The sequence below is a fragment of the Myxocyprinus asiaticus genome, chromosome 31 (assembly GCF_019703515.2).
Source record: "Myxocyprinus asiaticus isolate MX2 ecotype Aquarium Trade chromosome 31, UBuf_Myxa_2, whole genome shotgun sequence".
In the NCBI taxonomy this organism is placed as follows: Eukaryota; Metazoa; Chordata; class Actinopteri; order Cypriniformes; family Catostomidae; genus Myxocyprinus; species Myxocyprinus asiaticus.
The window spans coordinates 39,263,665-39,291,658 of NC_059374.1; the positions used below are offsets into that span (position 1 = coordinate 39,263,665).

At 37.0% G+C, this 27,994-nt stretch overlaps 1 pseudogene; it reads right to left on the reverse strand.

Moving 5' to 3' along the window:
* Positions 1–41: 41 nt before the first annotated feature.
* On the reverse strand, positions 42–27,973 carry LOC127422182 (coiled-coil domain-containing protein 150-like; annotated as a pseudogene).
* Between the last annotated feature and the right edge of the window lie 21 nt (positions 27,974–27,994).

Here is a 27,994-nt window from a genome sequence, read left to right on the forward strand (position 1 = left end):
CTTCGGCTTGCCCTTTAGCTGTCGCATGGCTCCGTTCGTACTCAAGTGCTCTGACGGCTGTTCACAAACTTACCAGATGGGTTACCAGTTATCTCGAAGGCAAAGCTGAAAGACGCCCCTCCTGTGAAAGACATCACAAGTTGAAGAGTTTTTTTTTTTTTTTTTTTTTTATGACAACAGCATGTTTTTCTTATAGAGAAAAATAACCTTGAAATGATGAACTTTCTTTTAACATTAAGATTTTAGCAACGATTTATAAAAATGTATAATGGTAAGTGTATATTTAGGGGCCTAAGCACCGTAGGTGCTGAAACCCTATTGTATTTGTACTGATTTTCTTCTAATTATTCCTTTTCTGTCCACTGTCTGGGCAGTAAAAACCGTACATCCTAGAGACACCAAATTTGGCAGGATGGTCCCAAAATACCCCCATTACACAGGTGTACACACCCATCCGATCCTACATTAGGTGGTTGTATTATAAGCACTTTTACGTTTTCGCATGTATCTTCACAACCATATGGGCTAGAATTAAACTTTTTCAAGTCAAGTGAAACAGAACGTTTATTTCCAATTTAACTTCCGTCTGTAAAAATTTTAATAAAAACCCACTTTTTCAAGCTCCTCCCACACCGTTAGTCGGATTCGCACACAAATTTGAAAGTATCATCTACAAGACCTTCATGAAAAAAACGTATCAAAAGAATCTGGATTCGTCAAATTATTCAGAAGATATAGGGAGGATATCAGTGAATTTGGGCCACGGGCAAAACATTAATTGGCTTATATCTTCTAAACCAGGCGTGCTCATTACGACAATCCGCTGGACGTTCACGTCAACAGGTCAAAAAGGAAAGTACAGAAAGTAACCAAAAATTTGAATCATAAATCTTTACTCATTTCAGCTCAGACTGACGCAGATTTCAGGAATGTAGGATGGCAGGGGACGACTCATTCATATTTATGAGAAAAGCTCTACCAGATTGGATAGGGTTAGGTTTAGGAGTAGGGTTAGGGTTGGGTTATAGATTCTCAGAGCAATCAGATATTGCTTTTCTGTAGAATATTACTCCAATTGTCCAATTGTCGCCTGCGTTACAGTCAAATACAATTTAAAATGCCTGTCTTGGGAAAAACCTAATTAAGTTTTTACACTGACACCTGTTTGTGTCAAAAGAGTCTCTAGTTTGATCAATATGCCATTTTAGGGTTATATATTCAATATTCAAGTTTATAAAAAACGATGTACTTAAGGGCCCTGTTCATATAGATTTACGAAACAGCTGTAAAATGGTAGAACAGTTCAAAATGTTATTTATAAGTACACTCATACTCATAGTACCCCCCCCCCCCCCACACACACACACGTGCTCACACACACCCAACTCCCACACATGCTCTCTCACACACACACACACACACAAGTTGTCAATACTATTACATCAATATAAAAATAATGGAAACAAATAGGAACAAATGTGTGGGTGGGGTTGTGGGTCAGATCTTGCTTGAACCTCACAAACACACACATTTGAACCCATTTGTTTCCATTGACTTCCATAATTTTTATATTGCGGTAATAATATTGACAACTTGTGTGTGTGTGTTTGAGAGAGCATACACGCATCAGCCACTTTATTTGGTACACCTGTACATCTATTATTCATGCAATTATCTAATCGGCCAATCGTTTGGCAGCAGTGCAATGAATAAAATAATGCAGATATGGGTCAGGAGCTTCAGTTTATGTTCACATCAACCATCAGAATGGGGAAATCAGTGATTTCGACCGTGGCATGATTGTTGGTGCCAGACAAGCTGGTTTGAATATTTCTGTAACTGCTGATCTCCTGGGATTTTCACACACAACAGTCTCTAGAGCTTTCTCCGAATGGTGCCAAAAACAAAAAACATCCAGCGAGCGGCAGTTCTGTGTGTGAAAATGGCTTGTTAATGACAGAGGTCAGAGGAGAATGGCCAGACTGGATCAAGCTGACAGGAAGGCGACAGTAACCCAAATAAACACTTTACAACAGTGCTATGCAGAAAAGCAACACGTCGAACATTGAGGCGAATGGGCTACAGCAGCAGAAGACCCCTCCGGGTATCACTACTATCAGCTTAGAACAGGAAACCGAGGCTGCAGTGGGCACAGGCTCACCAAAACTGGACAGTAGACCATTGCCTGCTCTGACAAATCTGAATTTCTACTGAGGTACACAAATGGTAGGCCCACTGCAGCCTCCATTTTCTGTTCTTGGTTGACAGGAGTGGAACCCAACATGGTCTTCTGCTGTTGTGACCCATCCGCCTCAAGGTTTGACATGTTGTTTATTCTGAGATGCTATTCTACAATAGTACAGAACAGTTATCTGAGTTACCATAGCCTTTCTGTCAGCTCAAACCAGTCTGACCATTCTCTGTTGACCTCCCTCACCAACAAGGCGTTTGTTTGTCCACAGAACTGCCCCTCACTGGATGTTTTTTGTTTCTGGCACCATTCTGAGTAAACTCTAGAAACTGTTGTGTGTGAAAATCCCAGGAGATCAGCAGTTACAGAAATATTCAAACCAGCTTGTCTGGCACCAACAATCATGCCATGGTCTAAATCACTGAGGTCACATATTTTCCCCCATTCTGATGGTTGATGTGAACATAAACTTAAGCTCCTGACCCGTATCTGCATCACTTTATGCATTGCACTGCTGCCACATGATTGGCTGATTAGATAATCGCATGAATAAGTAGATGTACAGGTGTACCTAATAAAGTGGCCGGTGAGTGTATGTTCTAATGTAAATTTGGAGCATTTATTCTATATAAAACTGGTAAATTTGACATTTGTAAATTAGTGAAAGGTTAGTTATTGATGATAAAACAGTTGTTGGGGAGAAAATTTGGAAACTGTGTCTGCTGAACTGTGATTTAACGAGCAGGGTCAATTTGACCCTCTAAGTGCAACGGTGGTACTTGATTGCCAAGAGCAAGGAAGGGTTAAGAAAATAAATAGGATACATTTTGAGAAAATGTTGACTATTAACTGTTGTGTAATTTATTTATTTTTTTTCACATTCTCAAATGTGGAATTGCCCTGCTGTGTGACAAATTAATTTGGAAAAGTATGCCATATGAAATACATGCATAATAATTCAAAAGGAATTGGAGCAATTTTGGTTAATAGTTTAAGATGTAGTATATCATGTAACACTGTTGTAACTACTACCCTTATATAAAATATACATGAAGAATTTCAACCTGTGTGGCTTTACAACTGTAGTAACTTTGCAACTGAGCAAAAGCCAGCACTAGGAAATCTCAACGTGAAAAAATGCATACCAGCAGCACACATACAGAACGATCACAAAACTGCAGCCTATTTCCCACTCAGGCAAACAGGAAATGGGTGTTGTATCCTGAATTCTAAGACTGTGTGATTACGTCAAGTTGTGAACTCACTAAATGAGTTCACAGGACCCCATACACCGTTAAATCGAACACTTTTGTTCAAATTAACCAGACTGACAATTTTCTCTTTTATATCAGTAAAGCTCTTAGGTGAATTTCTTATTTCATCACAAACAAGTTTATGTTAACAGTGGCTGACCTATATGGGTTTTTTCAATAGCTGATATTTACATCATACAATTTAAAACTGCTGAAATTAAACTATAACTTATCTACTCACAAAGCTGTCAGTGGACTCTGGAACCAGTGGTAGGTAACACTTATTTTAATTGGCCAAATGAACATGGTTATTTCATTTTGTTTGCACAATTGCTTACTTATTTACACTATTGTTATTTTACTATTTTAAATGTATAATTGTAAGCAGCTATACTGCAATTGCGTTCAATACTTTTTGCCAAATTTTTCATGGTAGATTTGTTTAAAAAAAAAAAAAAAAAAATGGAAATTGTTATCAGCCAATGCAGATAATCTCATAATGCCCAAATGTCAGCTGATAAATTGGCCTGGCTGATAAATCAGCTCATCACTAATCACTTCCAGGCATAGGGCTGAGTATTGATACAGACTGCCTGATTTGATTAGATTCCGATTCACAAGCTCTCGAATCGATTCTGATTCATATGGGTATATAGTGTCCGTTTTGCTTACATATGAAAGAAATGTTCTCCCAAATAATGCTGTAAATTATACAGGGGACCTTCTAACTAGGTATATTATGAAAATATTGATTTTACTAATTATATTTTATTCGTTTTTCATAATTTTGGTCACATTTTAGCTAAAAATTAACAAATCCATGCATTAAATCAATAAATAAGATATTATATTTCATATATTATTTTTTTGTAACATGTTTTTAGTTTAATTGCATAATTTGTACTATTTACAGTTATTTACATTGATTTGTTGAACAAGCGCAAAAAGCGATACTGTCTCTTTAAGAAAACCGGCAGTTCTGTAAAGAGCGTCTGTAGATGAACACATTAACGAGAGAGACTCGAATGGCTTTGTCTTATCTGTGCTATGCATGATTAGAATTGTTTATTTTTGTTGTTTTTGATCAACAACTGACTGTAAAGAACAGGGTATCAAAAGAGACGTTATTCATTGACAAATGGGTCGCGTGGATCTCGTCTTTGGACACACATTACACGGAACAACTTTTACTCTCAACACGCTGTGAAAGGATCTCGCTGCTGAATACTCCACCACTTACTACACAATTACTGGTGAGAGAAATCTAAACATTTCCAGCCAGTTGCCAAATATATTCACTTTAGTCACACGGTGTGAAATTTGGTTGCAAATGCGAGTGATTTCCTTTCATTGTAGTGGGGGGTTGCGCAAAGAGTAAATGATCAATCTTGGGATTCAAGAATTAAAATCGAGATCGTTCAAATGAAGATTGCAATGCATTGGAAAATCTATATTTTTACCCGCCCATACTAATTGGGTTGTCATGTGATTAAATGTCATGTGTTGCTCTGAGGTGGGAGACACAGTCAATTATGTAAATGGGAAAAAGTGCGAAAAAATGCCACAGATTAATTCACTTTATATTTACACAAAACAAAATCTGCTACAAAATACAGTAGGCTATTTACATTAACACAACATCACAAACCAAATCAAAATAAAACACAAAACAGCCACATAACATGTGTATGACATCCCACGCTGTTATTCACTGTAGATGCATGTATTTATGGAAGAAAAGCCCTACAGGTGGGTGTAACAAAAGTTACAATTTGTTGTGTCGTTATTATGACGTCATTTCAAAACTAACAACCAATGCTCAAAACATTAACTTCCCATAGACGATATACCGGAGGGATTACAGACAGTAATATTCACAGGCAATGCAGTAAGGAACATACTAGAAATCAGCATGTCAGCATAAGCAACAGTTTCCCTTCTGTATTAAAGTTGCATGCCAATGTTTATAATGAACCAAGTTGTCAGAATGTGTCAAACCCGACAACAAATCAAAGACCTGTTGCACGCAAATAACTTCAAAAGTATCTGTCTTGACTGCACACACAGGCATCGCGCTACTGACTAAATCTGGACTCGGTCTCGTGCACTCGCGCCGCGCGCGTGGGGATACTTCCACGCACTTTTCGCTTACCCCTGCAGTGCGTGTTCCGCCAAACCCGCGCGCACCGGCCACAGGGAGTTTTTTACGGTGTTTTTAATTTTCCGCTGTTGCTGTTAAGGTTCCCGGAGGCTCTGCTTGCCGTGGGTGGGTGAGTGTGTAAGCGGGGGCTCGACACCGGGATTACGTGGCAGTACTGGAGCCTCGCGCACAGGAGGAGGCGCGAGCGCGCTCTCTCCGTCTCTGCGGGGGCACGAGAGAAGGGAATGAGGTGAGAGAAACATGAAACCGCTGGAGTGACAGTGACTGCTCACCGCCGACAGGGGGAGACCAAGAGACGGTGAAGACCAGAGGGGAGCCACGCTTGAATGATTGGCCCCTAAAACTACTTGGTCACTAAAAAATGTATAAATGTCACAAAATATAAAAGCAAAAGGCATTTATTTAATACAAATGATATAAAAAATTAAAAAAAAATCATATAAAAAAAAAAAAGTTTTTGCCTTTTAAATTATAATTATTCTAATAATAAATACTTGGTTCAAAATTAAGACAAAAATATTGGCACACCCAAGTCATATGTAGCAGTAACCACATGTGTGGTTCATCACATTAACTATATATATAGCCATCACATTAAGTATATACTGTTATATACAGTATATGGGTCACTGACAAATAAGGTTGTCTGAGGTGATAAAAAATACTCAACTTAAACATTCATTAAAAAATAGTTTCAAACATATGTTTCAAGGTGAAAAATATTTTTTTTACAAATACCATGAATTTTAAATTCAATATTATCAAGAAGTTTTCTCATGGTTAAACCAAATGACCTGAAAAAATGAGCATTTTCACAAAAATATCACAAAATATTGATATTTGTTGATATGACAAAATAATTATTTATTTTTAAAACTTCACGCAGTCTTGCGGGTCTAAAGAGGTATTTTCTGTTTTAGGATTTTTGTCACATGTCAACAAAATTGCTACCTGCATATTGGTTACACCACATGACTTTGTGAAAAACAAACGTTTTTCAAATATTAATATTATTTTAAAATAAAATTGTTTCACTGCTTATTTTCTGAAGAAATAATCATAATAAATTATTCAACACAACTCATGCCAACATTTCTTTTTTTCAAGATTTTCAGTTTTTAATGAGACTTCTTTTTTTACTGTCTCCAGATGGTACACCAAATGACATTTTTTACTTTAAACCCCAGAAAAAAATATACAAATGACTGAACTCAGTAATTGAAAACATGTTCATCATGGAAGAGGTGTATTCAAGTAAATGTTTTATGTGAATTGCATTTATGTATTTTTGAATAATTTACGTGGACATTCTGAAATTTGTAAGTGTCCAAAAAATGTAGCCTATATACAGCATTTTCAAAATAATTGTATTATAACATTGTTTTTTTAGATTCAGTTTCAAGCAGCTTTTTTAAGGTGATAAAAGGGTTTACATTAACATTATTTAAATACAAAAATAGCCAAATGTACAAAAGTTATACTATGTACACAAGTGTTTAGAAGTATTTTATGTCTGTCACACTGTGTGCAAGTCATTCTCAGTCTGATGTTTATGTCTCACTGGTTGCCCTTCTCTTATGGCAAGACTGCATATTCCTGCAGCTAAGTTTGCTTCCTAAGATTTAACCTAGCATGGGAGACAGCTGGGATAGGCTCCAGCACTACCCTATAGGATAAACGACTATAGAAAATGGATGGGAATATTATGCAGTATGGGAGTTTCTTTTTGTTAATTTCCCAACTCTGTTGTGGGATGTGATGTTGGGAAAAACAAATTACCCTTATTTGTGAGTAATTAAGGCATGTGGTCATAAAGTGCAGTTTTGTTTCCACTTTGTTTCCATTTGTTCTGTATTTTCTCTCTTTCGACACAGACAACCACATAATCTGCTAGTGCACTTTTTACTTTTAAGTAATTACAAAAGCATTAAACATGCTCTGAATTTGATAACATATATAGGCTGTGTCTCGTTTGGAAGGCTGCATCCTCCGGAGGTCACATTTGTCGGCCGCATACGTCATCGAGGCTGTCTCGATTCAGAAAAGCGAGTCGGACACTTCGAATGCAGCCTTCGAATGCGACCTTCTTTCACGGGAATTCGGAGGATGCATGAGGTGTATCCTTCGTGGGCACTCACAACCCACAATTCTTTGCTTCAACGGAAATGTCTAAAAAAAATGTAAATATGATGTTCAAACACAAGTAATGTTAATTCCCAAGTTGAAGTACCTCAGTAGATGGGTGCAGAGTATATAATATGTATAATTATATTAATATAGAATTAAAATAAATTATTAGACTAAAAGTGCCCCTGTAAAATCTATTTTATTTTCTCTTTACATCATTGTAACTCTCCTAAAATGTACCTCATACATTCCCTTCTAAAGGGACTTTGTCACCCTCTCACTCAAAGCGCTCGCGCTTGTTAAAGAGTGGCATGATGTCATAGCAACCATGTTACGTTCCGTTTGTCCTACGAAGGACGTCTCATTTAAACGAGGCTTGTTTACTGCAGCCTTAAAAGGACGCGTCCTACCTAGCACGCAGCCTTCGAAACGAGCCACAGCTATAGTATACTTTATATTTAACCCTTTAAGCTCTGAGGGTGTTTTTAAATATTTCCTGTTTTAATGGCATACCCAAAATTGAAGGCTTATAACTAAAAATAAATAAATAAATAAAATAAAGAGGGTCAAGTGTTTGGTATCATTTTTCAAAAAAATCCTTAATTTTTTTTTAATTATATAGATTATGATAAATTCTGAGAAACTTCTGAAAAAAAAAATCACTAAAAAAAACGAGCCAAAAATGTACTTTGTTTTTTTATTATTATTTTTCTGATTTGACATTATATATTTCTGGGGGGTAAATAAGATGGCTCCAAAAATCTGCTTTTGTTTTGTTCCCAATCATGTGAACTGTAACGGAGTAAAATTTTGTGTTGATATGACAAAGCAATCAAAAGTTATAACATTACAAAAATAATTTATCCTAGTGTCCAAAAACATCTCCAAGTGTCCAACAGTCCCTCCAAACAAATAAAAGATAATAATTGTAAATATTAACTAATTACACATGCAAACACAACAATGACTAAAGGTTTTCATAACATGATTTTAGCAATGAGATTTCACAGAATGAGTTTCACTCATGTACTTGGCACCATCTCCTGGTGGCCATATGTAACAGTCATCAATCACATGCTGCTCTGCCCAAATATGGATGACTCAATTTGAACACAATCCGATTGGTTTAGCTTTCCATGACACTACATCATTTCTGATGATGTCATCTGATCCAGGAACGCTAACGTGTTTTCAGCCAGATTGCAAGATACCAGATAGCCAGATGCTGTGTACACTGTGCATATTGTGCTTCTATCTAATGATCTATGCATCTGATTACTTTGTGTGTGAGCTCCTTTGAATGATAATCACCTTCTCTAAGTAATGGTATGTGTGATATTTTATATTCTGTTTTTTCTTTTCTTGTGAAGTTATAAGCGAAAATGCAGCATATGAGCAACACCTGTTCACATGATACATAAATGTCAAAGACATGCTTAGCTATTACTCACTATATTTTTGTCTGTGAGTAAAAGAAATAGGCTGGTTGTATTCTCCTCTTTGGGAGCTTTCCAACAACATATGGCACATGGCTATTTGATGAGATTGATGCGTTTACTGATTACAGTAATACATACAGTGCAAAATTATTAATAAATTATCAAAATGGAACACTTCTGATTTTCCTGCAAATTTCAAAGCACTTGTTCAGTTTTGGTCATAATGTCTGCATACACTGGAAAGTTTCTAAGCTTTCAAACTACACCTATTTTGTGTTGGTTAAGACTGTAGTTATTAATATTTTGATCATTCTTTTTTTTCCCCTCACAGGCCCACTGGCAGGCCCATCCGAGCTTAAAGAGTTAACTACGTTTTACTGCATACGAACATCAAGATATTTCTATTCAAGTAGATTACATATTGAGGCACCTCTCCATGATACATGTTCTTGAGGCACTTCTGAACTGGAGTGTGTTTTTGGGCGGTGCTATGTCAGTGTGTGTATGCGTCTTGAGGGTTTGTACCCACTTGCGCTGCATGCCAGCTCTTTCTTATTCGCCCAGCGCTGTAATGTGGAAGCCGAGGGCTCCAATTCAGGATTGAAAAAACAAACGTGAGCCTGAAAACAAATGGAACACACAGAACCAATAATGAAGTCAAAATAGTCACCCTCAGGACCAGAGATTTTATTTTTAGAGTCAGAATATGTATTACACGTTGAATACTTGACACTTAAAGGAATGTGCCGCCTCTTTGTATATAAAGAAAGTTGTGATTCAAACAAGGAATTTCAAAAAGAAGCTGAAGGTACGAAATTGCATATTACTACTTGTGGCCAGTGTTGGGTGTAATCTGATTACAAAGCAATCAGTTACCGCAGTATAATCACAGTCAAAAAGTAGTGTAAAACATTACAATTAAAATTCTTGTAATCAGTTACTGACTTTCAATGAAGTAAAAAAAATAAAATAAAATACTTTTAAGGAAATTACTTTAGTAGCACATATTTCTAAAATTATGTTAATGTATTTGTCTGTTTGTGTTTCTGTGACAGCTGAAGGGACAACAACAATAAACAAGAAATATAGACATTATTTTGAATTTGTTGAGGGGAAAAAACAAAACATTTGAAAATACTTTTAAAAAAAAAGTGACTTAAAAGTAAAGTAATTAGTAGCGTAATTTACTTTTCATGTCAGTATTCTGATTACTATTTTAGAGAATTAACTTGTAGTAGATTACTATTTTGAATAACTTACCCAACACTGCTCATGGCAAACTGATATTTCAGGCCAATATTTGGCCGTTTTTTGACTATTTTTGTTAACTTTAATTTTACATTAAGGGGCCGTTTACACGACAATGTTTTCAACTAAAAACGGAAAACTTTTTAAGCGTTTTGGCTGTTCGTTTACACGACAACGGCGTTTTGGGGCTTGAAAACGCAAACTTTTGAAAACGGGTTTCAAAGTGCACGTTTTTGAAAACGATACCGTTATCGTCTCCGTGTAATCATACAAAAACACAAATTTGTGAAAACGATGACGTCACGTGCACGCGTATTATATGTTCAGTCTATAGGCATGCGCGCGAGTACTTCAAAACAACGCGTGAGTACATTCAAAACTACAATGGCGGACTACAAGACTGTGTTTGTGCTGCTCAAGATTGAGTTTATTGACACTTCTTCAGCAAAGTGTAGATTTACTGCATCACTACTACGACCTGCAATCGCCATCTTCATTGTTTGTATTCACCGCTCTGTGGAAGAATGTTTATGTGCGCAGGTGCGTAGTGTTTCTTTACAAAGTGACATCGCCAACTACTGGCCTGGCATGCATAATACAGCGTTTTTAGTCGTTTTCGCAGATCCGTGTGAACGGGGATCGATTTGACAACATTGCCGTCTGTACACAAAACTTTTCAAAAACGCAAAAGAAAAGCGTTTCCGTTTTTAGTACATCCAAAGCAACTTACAACTGAAAAAATAACAAGCAATTTGTCATACAAAAGCCAACAATATCTGCAGTAAATTTCAACAGTTGCTAGAGTAGAACAGAAAGAAGTAAAGGAAATAATTAATAAAAAAACATGTAAATATAAACAATTAAATAAAATTGGCAAATATATCTATATAAATCAAGTTTAATAATCCAGTTAAATGTATGATTAAATTGGAGTTTACAAAAGCTTCTTTTTTTTTTTTTTTTTTTTTTACATGATTTTCTTTATCTATTTGCTAATCTAGTATAAAAAATGCAATTGGACAACTGATTACATGGGAGCAACCAATAAACTGAATTTTAGGTCCAATTAACAAAAGTCTGATCTTCAGGGTTCACTTTTTCCATTTTCAAATATTTGGGTGAATTTTGAAAATAGCTGATTTTGTGCACATCTCATCAGCTCATTTGCGACCATCACCTTGCTTCTATCCTGATCTGGAGTAGACAGTGTGTAATCTTCTCCTATCCTTCATGAGCTCTCTGTGAGTTTCTGTGGCTTGACCTCACCATTAAAGCTCTTCGATTTAGAGCTCAGATCTCTGTAGTCCTCATTCATGTTCTCTGTGATCTGAGGAACAGATAGAGAGAAGGGAAACCAAGGAATCAAATCAAAGGCAAATCTGAGAGTCAAAAGAAATTGTCATCCTCTGGAGAGCTCACATGATTTCGACACGGGTTTAGAGGAGGAGGAGGTGGCGGCCTAAATTTTGACATGAATTTAAGCATCAGTTTCAGGATTTTGGAACAAAGCAGAGGGTGGAAGCTTAAGACTAAGTATGTAAATTATTTCTTGCATTAGTTATATAATGCATTGCCATTTCATTTGCATAATGTATGCATGTTGTTGCATCAGATAACAATATAACAAAACAAGTGATTTTAAAGAAAGATAGCATCAACACACTTTTCAATCAAAACATTTAGCAGAAGGACGTTTATATCATAAACACAGTGCAGAACAAGGTGCTCGTGCATGTTTAGCTGCTGTAATACCAGATAGACTTCCCTCAGTCTCACTTCTGTCTCATCTCTCTCGTCCAGGAGCCGTTTCAACTCTCCTCCAGACGCTACACTCACAAACAAGAACAACAGCACCATTCAGCACAAAAGCCTCTAATTACTCATTTCCATAATGGCATTTCTCCAGAAGTTTGTTGGTGTTGCAGTTTTGATGCCTGCAGAGTGTAACAGACACACAGGAAGATTAAGGGAACTGTAGACTGCTGATACCGCACAGAGGAAGGAGAAAGAGAAGTATGCAGAGTGAATCAAAAGAACCAGCCTTTTGAACCATAAAAGGACAAGACACTGCGATCTCGTGGACTTCATGGACAAGTGCAAATTAATGCAACGAGACTGCAAGTCCGCTTTAAGTGACACAGATTTAAGACAAGAGAGATCATGTCCCAAATGATGCACTTGATGCAGACTTGCGGTCTCGTATGTGAAGTCTAGAGGCTGTAGGATGTCCCATTTGTCGTTTTACGGTTCTGAAAGTTGCGGCACCTTTTATGTACTACTCAAAAGGTGGACTTTAAAGGCTGAGGGAGCTAACTGGGGCAGAGCCACAGATTAAAAGGTGATTGAAAGAGAGTGCTGACCCGGCATTTCTCCTGTAGTGTCCGGCTGAGATCTTTCTCAGCCTGTAGCTCCCACTGCTGGGTGGAGGCCAGACACTGTAGCTCAGTCTGGAGAAAAGCCATCTCAGAATGCATCTGCAGCAAACAGTGAGACTGATCCACAAACACAAAACAACCTATGAGATGCAACAATCTTTTGAAGATCATGTGTCAATTTAATGTGTGTTTTAAGTGTGTGCATAAACAACTTTATGAATATAACTTAATAAAGTATGAATTTATACCTGTTCATAACTTCTTCTCTTATAGTCATCCTTTGCTTCTTCAAGACTTTTTATTTCTGCTTCCAAATCCTGTCGGGAGGGGCAACATATGCAAAAACACAATTCCCATCACATTCCTTCTGTATGTACTTATATAATATATAAAGTAGGGCTGTCGATTTAACTCATCAATTTAGTGCTATTAATAATATGAAAAATTAAGTGTTAAAAAAATCAATGCAATTAATCATGCCCCCGATCCGTACGTTAGTTCCGTAATTTTCCTACCATCGGACCAAATTAAAGGCATAGTTCACCCAAAATGGAAAATTCTCTTATTTTTACTCACCCTCATGCCATCCCAGTATGACTTTCTTTCTTCTGCTGAACACAAACAAAGATTTTTAGAAGAATATCTCAGCTCTGTAGGTCCATACAATGCAAGTGAATGGGGACCAAAACTTTGAAGCTCCAAAAAGCACATAAAGGCAGCATAAATGTAATCCATTCAACTCCAGTGGTTAAATCCATGTCTTCAGAAGTGATATGATAAGTGTGGGTGAGATACAGATCAATATTTAAGTCCTTTTTTTACTATAAATTCTCCTCTCTTCCCAGTAGGTGGCGATATGCCAAAGAATACTTGAAGTCTTTTTACACTATCATTCTCCACTCTCACTTTCTTCTTCTTTTGTTTTTGCCGATTTGCATTCTTTGTGCATATCGCCACCTACTGGGCAGGGAGGAGAATTTATAGTAAAAAAGAACTTAAATTTTGATCTGTATCTCACCCACACTTATCATATCGCTTCTGAAGATATGGATTTAACCACTGGAGTCGTGTGGATTAAATTTATGCTGCCTCTATATGCTTTTTGGAGCTTCAAAGTTTTGGTCCCCATTCACTTGCATTGTATGGACCTGAGAAATTCCTCTGCAAATCTTTGTTTGTGTTCAGCAGAAGAAAGTCATACACATCTGGGATGGCATGAGGGTGAGTAAATGATGAGAGAATTTAAATATTTGTGTGAATCTCCTTATTGTTTTTACCAATTTGTAGCAGTAGTCAGTTTTAATTATTATATACTAAATTATATTTATTTGGGGGCCTTTCTCAGTAAATATTTATATGCGATTAATTGTGATTAATTAGATTAATTAATAGGCACATCATGTAATTAATTTGATTGAAAAAAAATAATAATAGATTGACAGCCCTTGTGTATAGCATAGAAGACACAAATCTGGAAACCACAAAAATCACAAGCTTCAATCAGATTGCTCGACTGCAATATTATGCAACGGGGTGTACAGCTTTTTAGCAGTCCGGTGAGAAACTAAATCACGTTTAAAAGGTACTGTGTTGGTATTATAAATATCTGAGGACAAACTAATCACTGTTTGCCAGGTTAGTAGTACACTCAGAGTTTTGTTTGAGGCACTTATATTCACCTACACATATAAACTATGGGTAAAGTGACACCTTGATTCTCAGTGAGTTGTTTAGAGCTGTTCTGTTGTCCAAGCACTCCTTCAGCTGAGCTTTCTGATTGGACACCAGATTCTCTAGCCCGGACACCTTCTCTCAAAGCTCCTTATTGGCTTGTGAGAGGTCACCTGACTTCACTGATGCCTCATTTAGAGAATAAAGAAAGCATGAGTGGGTGAATAAATGAAAAAGATGTCCAAAATGTTCTGGCCAATCAGATTGTTTCTTTAATATTACCTGCTGTGTTGACTTTCTCCCTGACTCTTTTTCTCTTTTGAGCAGGTTCTTGAGGGAATCCACATTTTCTATCAATTGATGAGTGGTGGTGGTGTAGTGGGCTAAAGCACATTACTGGTAATCAGAAGGTTGCTTGTTCAATCCCCACAGCCACCACCATTGTGTCCTTGAGCAAGGCACTTAACTCCAGGTTGCTCTGGGGGTATTGTCCCTGTAATAAGTACACTGTAATTTGCTTTGGATGAATGTAAAAAAAAAAATTAAAAAATGATGATGAATCTCTGTCCTTGCCTCTCTAATTACGCAAGCATGTTTAATGTACACACAGAAACACACAAACACAAAAATAAATAATTAACTGAGCTCATTTACAAACAGAAGTCTTACAGGCACAGTAGCAAACACCTTTAAATCTAAGGGTCAGAGAGAAGGTGGAAAATGGGCATGAAAAACTAAACAAATTTTGACTGTTTCTAAGTGCAAGAAAACTGAAGTGGACTTTGTAAAGTGGAAAAAATATAAAGAATGGGACCCTGGACATACTGTATGCATACATGCATAAATACAACTATATACACAGATAATCCATGTAAAAAAAATCTTAAAACACATCCTATATTCATGTGACATTAATAAAGTTATTAAAATACAGTAAAAGTTTTCCTCACCTCTCCCTGAGTGTCTTTAGTTTCTCTTGTGCTGTGTGGTTTTCCATTAAGGCCTGCTATAAACTCAGGGCAAGTTTCTTGTTGTCCAGTTGAGCATTATCAAGGGCTTTTTGCAAAGATTCAACCTTTAACATGTGAGTGTGGAAACTGTTACGCTCCCTAACAATGTCTCTTATTTATTTCACATTTATTGCAGTCGTCAATCTACAGAGGTTTTACCTTCTCATTGTTCATTGTGTGTGTCAACATGTGTAAACTTTCCACTTCAGTTTTAAGCCTCTGAATCTCTTTTATAGCCTGTAGTCTGACACACACACAAACACACTGGTTTAGGACACTGCTACAGCACTCTATTGACAGCATCTATGGCCTGCAGTTGATTTCGAATAAATTGGACTAGTCCCTCAGTTTGTTAAAACAAAAAATAAATTGTTTACAGTAATGCATTTTCAATGGAAATCTATGGGGCAAAAATGAGCTGCATCTATATTTGTTAGTGCTTATTTCAACAAAAATGTGTGTTGTAAAGTTCATCTAAATCTTTAAGTGATGAAACTACTTTTTAGGTGGATGAACTTCTAGTTGTGTTACCAATGGTATGTTTCTTTATGTAAACAGTTCTGGTATTCTTGTGCATAATATGTGAAAGTTACTTGGTTTACTCATTTTACATGGTCATGATAGGAGAAAGACTGGATATAACTTTGTTCAGACAAGGTTAGTCAGTGATTTTAGAAGTCTTGTGGCCATACTTTCCAAACTGTGAGTATTTTAGTGTGTTTCTTCAACTTCGGGCACTTTTAGCAATGTGGAATTCTAGAAAGAACTTTTGTGAAAACAATTCTCACACTCACAATTGTTTTTTTATTTGTCTGCTAACAATATGCAACAGTAGCTGGGTTTCCATCCATGCATTTTATGTGCATTTTGGGATATCACATTAAAACTGCTGTATGGAAACACCAAGATGCGAATAAAATCTCCAAAATGTGCATCAAAAACGTATACGCTCGATTGAGGTGGATACATTTTTTATTCGATAAGAAGAAATGCGCATAAACTGTGATGGAAACACATTTACAGAATAAACTCCAGTTTTATTTATTAGGAATACAAGATGAGCATCAAAAAAATCATGTGACTAAATATTTAGTTCATAACTGGACTAACCAGCGCACAAATCCTTGCATCTAAAATGTTGCTCTGGTCACTGAAATACCAGTGTCCAGAAAATCCAAAGCCTGTATAGAGTTTGCAGAGAAAAATACGTTGAATACAAACTTGAACTGTGCCGAAGAGCAGGTTTATTGACACTTTTGAAAAATATCAAATAGATCCACATGGTAAAGTCATAGGACGGAGAAATGCAAAAACATTTCGCTCCCAAAACAATGTTACGTGAGACAAAGTTATTTATAGTGAATTGTCTGCGTGCTATAAAACACGAGTATTATACAGTTCTGGAAAAAAATTAAGAGACAACTGCAAAATGATCAGTTTCTCTGGATTTACTATTTATAGGTATGTGTTTGAGTAAAATTAACATTTTTCTTTTATTCTATAAACTACTGAAAACATTTCTCCCAAATTCCAAATAAAAATATTGTCATTTAGAGCATTTATTTGCAGAAAATGACAACTGGTCAAAATAACAACAAAAAAATGCAGTGTTTTCAGACCTCGAATGCCAAGAAAACATGTTCATATTCATTTTTAAACAACACAATACTAATGTTTTAACTTAGGAGGAGATCGGAAATCAATATTTGGTGGAATAATCCTGAATTCCAATCACAGCTTTCATGCGTCTTGGCATGCTCTCTACCAGTCTTTCACATTGCTGTTGGGTGACATTATGCCACTCCTGGTGCAAAAATTCAAGCATTCCCGCTTTGTTTGATGGCTTGTGACCATCCATCTTCCTCTTGATCACATTCCAGAGGTTTTCAATGGGGTTCAGGTCTGGAGATTGGGCTGGCCATGACAGGGTCTTGATCCGGTGATCGTCCATCAACACCTGGATTGACCTAGCTGTGTGGCATTGAGCATTGTCCTGCTGGAAAAACCAATTCTCAGAGTTGGGGAACATTGTCAGAGCAGAAGGAAGCAAGTTTTCTTCCAGGATAACCTTGTACATGGCTCGATACATTCATCCTTCACAAATATGAATCTGCCCGATTCCAGCCTTGCTGAAGCACCCCCAGAACATCACCTATCCTCCACCTGGTCGTCTAATGGTTAGACGGAGACCTGGAGAGGCCTTCAAGTCACACTGTCTCACACCCACTGTGAAATTTGGTGGAGGATTTGTGATGATATGGAGTAGCTTCAGCAAGGCTGGAATCGGGTAGATTCGTCTATGTGAAGGATGCATGAAGGACGCAATATTTGGGCAAAATTGTTTGGTGTGGTGGAAACTACACCACAACTGTAGGATATAGACACACACACACGGCCAAAAGTTTGGAATAATGTTGGAAAGAAATTAATACTTTTATTCACCAAAGTGGCATTCAACTGATCACAATGTATTCAGGACATTAATAATGTGAAAAATTACTATTCCTTCTTAAACTACTTCAAAGAGTTCTCATCAAAAAATGCAGCAATGACAGCTTTGCAGATCCTTGGCATTCTAGCTGTCAGTTTGTCCAGATACTCAGGTGACATTTCACCCCACACTTCCTGTAGCACTTGCCATAGATGTGGCTGTCTTGTCAGGCACTTCTCACGCACCTTACAGTCTAGCTGATCCCACAAAAGCTCAATGGGGTTAAGATCCAGAACACTCTTTTCCAATTATCTGTTGTCCAATGTCTGTGTTTCTTTGCCCACTCTAACCTTTTCTTTTTGTTTTTCTGTTTCAAAAGTGGCTTTTTCTTTGCAATTCTATATATTATAACTTATAGTTAAAAATCAATTCACCTTTTGTAAAAATGAAAGGGAATTTTACTTCTGGAAGCAGACTGTTGCACTCTATAGAGAGCAAGTTTGTTAAAAAGAGGCATGTTTGTGTGTGTGTGTTTACCTGTGTGTAAGTGTTCTGCAGTTCAGTATTTGTCTGACAGTATTGAGTACATTCTGCTTTTAATGTGTTTAGGTCGTCTCCCATCTGCTGCACTCGTGCCTGCACACACACAATCCTGGTATGTGTTTCTGCCATATGGGCATATGATACTGAAACACACTTTATTTCTTTATCTTATGACAAGTGAGCATCATTGTATGTCACACTGTGCAAAATGTGTGCAATAAATACATAGACACATATACATAACAGTGCAAGTATTTGAAACAGACCTGCAACTTGCCCTTCTCGTAGGCCAGTTTATACTTCCTGTCTGTCAACTCCCAGAGCATATGTTCTACCTGACGATGAGTTACCTGAGAGAGAGAGAGAGAGAGACAGAAAAAAGTTACAACCACATTTGTCTTGTGATGTGCACTCTGACTCTGTGAACTTTTGATCTCAAACCTGCTGATGCTCCATGGCTGTCAGACTCTTCATCAGCTCCTTATTCTCCTCCTGCTCTTTCTACAGCATTGAGTTCACTGTAGTCAACTCCACCTGTCAATCACAGCCATTCACACCAGGAGTGGAAGATGTTTACGGTAATGGCTCATATAATAATCGCAATCAGTAACATGGGTAAGATCTGCTCCATTTTTATCCAGGAAATGCACAAGAGCTGAAGTTTAATGCAAAATGCAAATTCAAATGAAGTGGATTTAAGAGGTAACTGAAATCATCTCCTGAATGTGCTGAAAAACATGTAAAATCAGTACCTTCATCTCTGAAAGCTGTGTTTCTAGAACGTTCTTCTCCTTTTCCAGCAAAATCATGGCTGAGCTCATCTAAGATCCAGAAAAAAGCTTTTAGAGTTTATTAAAGCAATAAGCTACAACATGCGTGTATTACTGTGATTTAACCATAGTTCAGGGGTGTTCACAGGTATGATGTGAAGTGGAGTAACTGTAACGTGTGGCCTCAAGCGTGTTATTGTTCTAATAATTAATAACAACATGATATACACTAATGTTCAATTAGATAGGTAAAGTTTGTCTTGACAAAAGCCTTGTCTGAATGATTAACTATTTTTAGAAGTCTGAAGTTTGATACACACATTAAAAGTAAAACAAACTGCCAGTCGGACAGACTCTCACATTGATAGTCAGATAAACCATGAGATAAATAGACAGAGAGAGCAACTTGCAGCAGATTAAAGGCCTTTTGTGGGTTTGTTTACATTAAAAAATTTTGACAGATGGAGTTTGAATTAACAAGCATTCCCTTGGCCCGTTTTAATATTCCGTCAATGTAAGTCCATGGAAATGTTCAAATTTTTGATCATCTGCTGTGCGAAAACTGTACGTCCGATTATTTAGAAAAGATACAGCGCACTATTCTAGAACGGTCCAAAGGTCTGTGCCATATTTGGTAGATGTAGCTTGATAGCTCTAGGAGGAGCTGATTTAAGAATGTTTGGTCTCCGTTTAGGGATTTCGAAGAAAAAAAAACGTAAACCAAGTTTGTTGAATAACAGTATGTTGGCTTTCTCAAGCCAGCTGAAAAATTATTAAATGTAACATAACCATATTACAATAAACAATGCTAAGTGATATAGCTTATTAGCCCAAAGCCAGGTCTAGACTAATCGGTTTGAAAACACATTGATTTTGCTGCGTTTACGCCTCTCATCCACACTTCAGAAAATGCTCTCTGGTACTGCATACGTTGGAAAACAATGACATTAGGCAACTGAAAACAGATTAGTGTAGACATGTTTTGCCTAGCAATTAACATTTATTAATAATACTCACAATAGGGGGCTTGGGTAGCTCAGAGAGTAAAGACGCTGACTACCACACCTGGAGTCCAGGGCGAGCTAAGAGACTCCAGCCAGGTCTCCTAAGCAACCAAATTGGCCCGGTTGCTAGGGAGGGTAGAGTCACATGGGGTAACCTCCTCATGGTCACTATAATGGGGTTCGCTCTCAGTGGGGCGAGTGGCAAGTTGTGCGTGGATGCCGCGGAGAATAGTGTGAAGCCTCCACACGCGCTACGTCTCTGCGGTAACGCACTCAACAAGCCACGTGATAAGATGCGCGGATTGACGGTCTCAGACGCGGAGGCAACTGAGATTTGTCCTCCACCATCCGGAGTGAGTCACTACACCACCACGTGGACTTAGAGCGCATTGGGAATTGGCCATTCCAAATTGGGGAGAAAAGGGGAGAAATTTAAAAAAAATAAATAAAATAAAAATTAATACTCACAATGAACAACTATTCTGCTAAGTAAAAGAACTCATTAGCCTAACTGTATGACCCCGGGGGTCCTTTTTGAAAAGCCAGGGGGTCCTTGGGTAATCCCTGAATTGTTAACATTGTGTTGCAATGTTGTAAGCAAATGAAAAGCAATTAAAAAAAAAACTACTTGATATAAAGCTATTGACTTATATCAAGTATAAGTCAATAGCAACATAACAGAAGTTTTGAACAATATATTCAAACAGCCTATATAAAAGTTGTGGATTCTGGACTGCAAATTTAAGTCCAGGAAAATACGCTAATTCCCATGGTGAAACAGTGATTCTCTGATTGGTGAATGACTCTCGCTTCAAGATGAAATGAATTTTTACATGCATTTTTTTATAGGAGTTTTTGCCGATGGCACTGGACAATATCCATCAAACATTGAGACACGGAGCTGTTGCTTCATCCAGTTAAAAAAGAGAAGGGGTTTAACAACGTGCATTTCAATATTCACAATCCACAGCTGACCAGCACTAGATCAGCAAAGTCCCCATTTCTGAATTTATATACCTATAATTATTTTGCATAATCTTGCTAGATAAAGTATGCTACTGTCATATTATAAGTTACTATAATATGACAACTGACGATCCAGCTTCACGTCAAATGCGATCACATATTTCCTCACACAGTGTCCCTTTTTTTTTAAACCATACCATCTGTCTAATAGTTGCCAACATGAGTTCATTTCATTGTATTTATGCGTTATATATAATTTTCCACTTCAGTAAGTCATTTATGTGAATATAAATCGTGTTCCATCCACTGCCGAACTGAAGAGAGATGTAGGAAAAGGTCTACTTATGAAAACTGTTTATTCTCCAGATCTTCCTTTTATTTTGCAGAAAAGCAAAAAGTGGCAGTTAACATAATATACTGACATAATAATTTGAAACATGAAATAATGATTCAATTGTGTTATTGTATCATTATTGTTTAATTATCAACAATAATGTGATATTAATTAACAAATTAATCAATCCACAACTGTTTATTTTTCTTCAGAAGAATATGGTGCTTTACTCATGTGTAAGCTCATGCTTTGACTATAGGGAGAAATGGTAATAATTTATGAAAAAATCAGTACTGTTTGAGCTTTGTAGTGTTCTCGGTGATGTTTTGTACAGTGAATGGTGCTAAAACCTCAGCTGAGCAACAGACTGTCTCCCTAATTTCATTTTATGGTGTTTGTTTGTGCTGTCTTTGATATGAATAGTTTGTATTGTTGTATTTATGACTTGTAAATTGCTGTACAATTGCTGGATATAAACGTAATCGAAACACTTTGCACACAGAAGCCCGACACTAAAGGAGAGCAGTGCTCAACTGTTCTGCAAGCTTCTACATTGTATGGATTTAACAGGGGCAGTGGTGGCTCAGCAGTTAAGGCTCTGGGTTACTGATCAGAAGGTTGGGGATTCAAGCCCCAGCACTGCCAAGATGCCACTTTTGGGCTCTTGAGCAAGGCCCTTGACCCTATCTGCTCCAGGGGCACCATATCAGGGCTGACCCTGCACTCTGACCCCAGCTTAGTTGGGTTATGTGAAAAAAAAAGAATTTCACTGTATATGTGCAAATGTATAATGTGTGATAAATAAATACAATTATAATTAATTATAAAAAATTAATATCTTTGTTGCAATGGTGGTGGGGCAGGGGTTCGTCTTATTCTTTCCTTACTATGATGGGCACTAACAAGGAGTCCAAAATTAATAAAATCCCAGATGCAATTCACTGAGTTCAACAAAATCCCAATAATAACCAGAAGAAAATGAACATTTGGTGCATAACTTGGGAATTTTAAGTATAAACAAGCCCGAAACACACTCTTATTTTGAAATGACAAAAAAAAAAAAAAACAGAACTATCGGAAACTATCAGCATAGATTTTGCTGATATCCGAAATTAACCCCTTATATTCTGGTGCATTTTTGGGCTGTCGCCCGCAATTTTTCACACTCAATTTTAAAGCTCACCATTCAGACATACTGTGGACTAATTGCAAAAAAAAAAAAAAAAAAAAAAAAAATTGTCGTCTTTACATGTAAACATGTAATTCTGGTTCTGTTCAATCTACCTCATTTTGAAAAGTCTAATATTATTCCACTAGATGGCAGCAAGCACTAGAAAAAATTAATTTTTCTCAATTACATTCCATCACAATATACAGATCTGAAACATAGGTGGCGCTCAAATGCATTTTAGCCCTCACAGATGTGCTCGTCCATAGACATTCAGTCTAATTTTCAGTTCAAGCACCACCCTCGTTATTTCATTGAATATCTCGGCCTCTGAGTGGACTAAAAGCTCAATTTAAGTGTCATTAGAAAGCCACGATCCACCCCTTTGCGATGATATAAAACATTTTATCATCAATAGTCGAAAACATATTTTTCTGATGATTTGTTTTGCATGCTTTTTCTTCTGGATGGCACATTTTGTTCTGAACATCTAAGATACAGTACAATATTGGATTATTCAGCCAAACAAGCTCAGAGACAAGTAAAAATGGGTTATTTTTTGCCCTAAGGTAAAAGCAGATATACATTTTTTGGCTATTTGGGGCTTATAGCAGCAGTTATCGGAGCATAAAAGATGTTTGTATTTGATAACTTACAGAAATCCTATTTCACTTTGTGATTCTTTTGAAAATCAAACAAAATAAACTGTATAGACACATTCATGAGAATAAGTGCTTTCATTTGATATATGACTTGTCCATTTAGGTGCTATGTGAAGGAATTTTATTTTCAGATAAATATTTTTACCTCATTACCTCTAGGGGTGCAAATTTTCAGCATGAATGTTTTGAGGCCTTATTTTGTTATTTGTTATTTTATTTTAATTCTAAGCTTTCAAATGATTCCTCATATACCTGACTTATGTATACAGATACTTTAACGTTTTAAGCGTAAACTTTTTTTGCGATATAGCGCCGACGGGTCCATAGAGTTTAAAGGGGTTAATCGGTACAACCGATATATCGGTCTACCTCTAGTCTCGACAGTGAAAAACTTGCAGTAGCTTGTTTATAACTGTGCATGTAAATACTGTCACAGTGGTTGTATCTGAAAATGTAGTTAGCTGCCTACCTATAAATAACTTTTGGGCATCATAGGTATTTGAACTTTTCAAATGCAATAATGACTCCCAAAAATGCAGTCTAGGTAGGAAACTTACTAGGTTTCAAGACTCAAAGTTTAAGAGTAGGATCTGTCGATGTTGTAAATTATGTGTAGTGACTCACAGTTCTCTCTGTAGGATGAGTTTGTCTGATATCATGCCCTGTAGTTCAGGCTGAATATTCCTCCTGGCTGTGTCTAAAAGCAGATCCTGCTCCTGAAGGTGATGAGACACACAATCTCGCTCCGCCTGAATAAAGAACAAACACAGCAGTGTGTGTCGAGTGTAAAACCTCAAATCAGCAATGTGAACCATCCCTTTACAAACATAATAAATAACGACTTAATGAAAATGTGTACGGGAGAAAGAGATGCCGTAATACTGTTCTGGTACTCCGTCTGCAGTCAAGTGTTTGAGTGTGAATGAGTGAAGTGAAGTGCTCAACTCTGAACACTGAACATCTAACTTATCATTTAACACCTGAGAAAGAGGTTAACACTTTCATTATTAACAACACCATATATTTTGTTGGTTATCATGAAGTGCTACCAAAGTTTAATAAAATAGTTTGAAAACTGTGTGGTTTCATCATTAGTAGAAGACATCAATGGGAAGTCCCCCTTTAAATAACAAGGTAAATATACATGTGTGTGTGTGTGTGCATGCACTTGATCTGCAGCTGTTCTGAGGTCTCTTCCATCATTAAGTCTGCTGTTCTCCTGCTGCGGTTTCTGCAGAGCCATCTTCACACTCTAAACACACACTACTTTTATGAGTTTGTTCCATGACTAATAAAATGTTGTCAACCATCTCTCTCACACATTTTCTTGTACCTTCATTTCTTTGGTCAGCTGTGATATCAGAGTGTTTTCACACCTGAAAGGAAACAAAATACTCTAGTTTTATATCAACAAAGAACAGGATTGCTCTGAGCTGCTGACACTCTCTCTCCAGGTCCAGAATTTGCCCCTCCCTCTTTCTAAGCTCCGCCCTATTTGCCAGTCCATCAGCTCGTAGAGCATGGCAGTCTGCTTTAAGAACCTCCACCTAACAATACAAAACAAAAACAAATTACCAACAGAAAGAACCAATTATACACGGCAAAACCATTGCTATTTGGTACCATTTTAAAAAACTTTGAAGCTCCAAAAAGCACATAAATGCAACATAAAAGCAATCCATACAACTTCAAAGGTTAAATCCATGTCTTAATTTTGGGTGAGGACAGACCAAAATGTAACCCAAGCTTGATTAAACTTCCTAGTGCTTGACGTATGCACAGAGCCAAGGAGACTGCTGATGTCAAGATTTAGAGTGAAAAAGTAGTTATATTTTGGTCTGTTCTCAACCAAACCCGATTGGATCGCTTCAGAAGACATTGATTAAACCACTGGAGTGGATTACTTTTGTGCTGCCTTTATGCACTTTTTGGAGCTTCAAATTTCTGGTCACCATTCACTTGCATTGTATGGACCTACAAAGCTGAGATATTCTTCTAAAAAGATCTTTGTTTGTGTTCTTCAGAAAAAAAGGAAGTCATACATCTCTTGGATGGAATGAGGGTGAGTAAATGACAGAATTTTCTTTTTTGGGTGAACTATTCCTTTAAATGCCATGGCATAAGAAATGGTAACTAAGCAGACAGCACCAAAGGTATGTATCAATGTTGTTACCATCACTGAGCCTTGGTGGCTTTTCTAAATCTACAGGTGAGCTCATGACGGCAAACTGTAAATCACCCATAGTCGTTTTTATTCCTTGAGTCAGTTTACCTTTGCTCTCTCTCTCTCTCTCTGCCACTCGCTCCATCTCCTCCACTCTGAGCTGCAGAGCATTTTGGGATAGCTCTGCAGTCTCCTGTGACATCTGCTCTCTCTTCTGTCAACACATTCAGGTCGATAGGTACCAAAAGAGTGAAATAACTATTACATTTGTGACGTGATTGACCAGTTGCGCGAGTACAAAAACACTCTCCTAAAATCTCTTTCAAATATTCCTGGATGAAAAATAGTTGATAACATGTCCTTGTATAATTTGATCTCAGTGATTTCAGCCATGGCATGATTGTTGGTGCCAGACGGGCTGCTTTGAATATTTTTGTAACTGCTGATCTCCTGGGATTTTCACACACAACAGTCTCTAGAATTTACTCAGAATGGTGCCAAAAACAAAAAACATCCAGTGAGCAGTTCTGTGGATGGAAATGCCTTGTTGATGAGAGAGGTCAACAGAGAATGGCCAGACTGGTTCAAGCTGACAAAGGCAATGGTAACTCAGATAACCACTCTGTACAATTGTAGTGAGCAGAATATAATCTCAGAATGCACAACACTTCGAAACTTGAGACGGATGGGCTGCAACAGCAGAGATTGTTAACACCTGGTGATCTTTTAAGCACTAATGGATTCTATCTTGTGACAAATCATGATTGAAAACGTAAAGTCACTTGATGTTGCAATGGAGTTGTTTGTATAAATAGAGAGTGAATTTTATGATTGTTTTCCCAATTTGGAATGCCCATTTAAAAAAAATTAATGATAATAATGAAAACCCATTGGTATTACAATATATAAGTGTGGGACTTCCGGCTTGGAGACTGCTACCCACTTGTGCGCCTTTCTAAACTCCCGCCATAGAAATAAAAAGCAGATAGAATAGAAATCATCAGATTGTAGTATTAAAAAAAAAATGGGCGGGGCTCAGAATCCTTGTCTCGGATTGGCTAGGTATTAAAAGTCTGCACAATAGTTCCCCTAATTTAACTTTTCATTATCTATTTTAAATTCAGTGGCTATTGACATTTCCCAATGTTATTACTCAGGTGAATATCATTTTCTAGACCGCCGCTGAAGCAGTACATATAAACATTCGGTGTCACATGGTATCCGTTACTTTTCTTAGCGCTGGTCCAGATGTACCAATCACAGCTGTTTGTGAATACTGGACAACTAATTTTATCTAGTTGTTCTATAAAGTATTATAATTTTTTATTTCAGGCACTAATCCTTGTATTTATTAGATTTAAAAGATTATGGCATTTTTAGTCAAATAAATAAATAAATAAATAAATAAAAAGTCTCCAAAAGGAGAAAACCCTTTCCGAGGTTTGAAAGCGCCTTTTTTGTGCCGTCAAGCGCCCTCTGGAGGAGAAATATTGTATTTCATAGGAAATAGTTACTTGCTGCTAGTACAATTTGACACCCAATATTGTTTTATTTACTTTTATGATAAATAATGCAATGACTCTTGTTTTGGGCAAGTGTTAAAAAATTATTAGGAAACATTTATTTTGTGATTTTTGGAAAGTTCATAAATTGCAAACAAATTTAACTTCAACAAGAGTAAAATTCATGCCACACGAAGATGTTGCAATGTTGTTGAGGACAGGAAGGTATTTATTTAAATATAAAAATGTACCAAATTATATGTACAGTATATATGGAAAAACTATTTGTGATGGCTTGATTTAAAATTGTAGAATTTTAAAAAGGATGAATCTCATAAAAACTGTTAAGACATGACCTGGTCATATTTGACCAAATTATACATATAAGAAATTATATTTTGCATAAGGAAAATGAAGACTGTTGTTGAGTTTTTTTGCATTGTAACATTATTTAAGTTGTAAATAGATCAAGATATGAGAAATACATTTGTAAAGTACAAATGGTAGTATTGGTAACATGGTAGTATTTGCTGTACTGATTTGAGTGTACACTGATTTGTCAGAATACATTGTGTCCAGACATGATGATTGTCATTACAGTATTGAAAATATTTGTTTACTTAAACAGTAACGAGAATAAGATTTTGATGTGCTCAATTGTGATTTAAATATAATAATAATTTCATGCGTCCTTCACAAAGATGAATCAGCCCGATTCCAGCATTGCTGAAGCACCTCCAGATCATCACCGATCCTTCACCAAATTTCACAGTGGGTGCGAGACAGTGTGGCTTGAAGGCCTCTCCAGGTCTCTGTCTAACCATTAGACGACCAGGTGGAGGATCGGTGATGATCTAGAGGTGCTTCAGCAAGGCTGGAATCGGGCAGATTCATCTTTGTGAAGGATGCATGAATCAAGCCACGTACAAGGACATCCTGAATGAAAACTTGCATCCTTCTGCTCTGACAATGTTC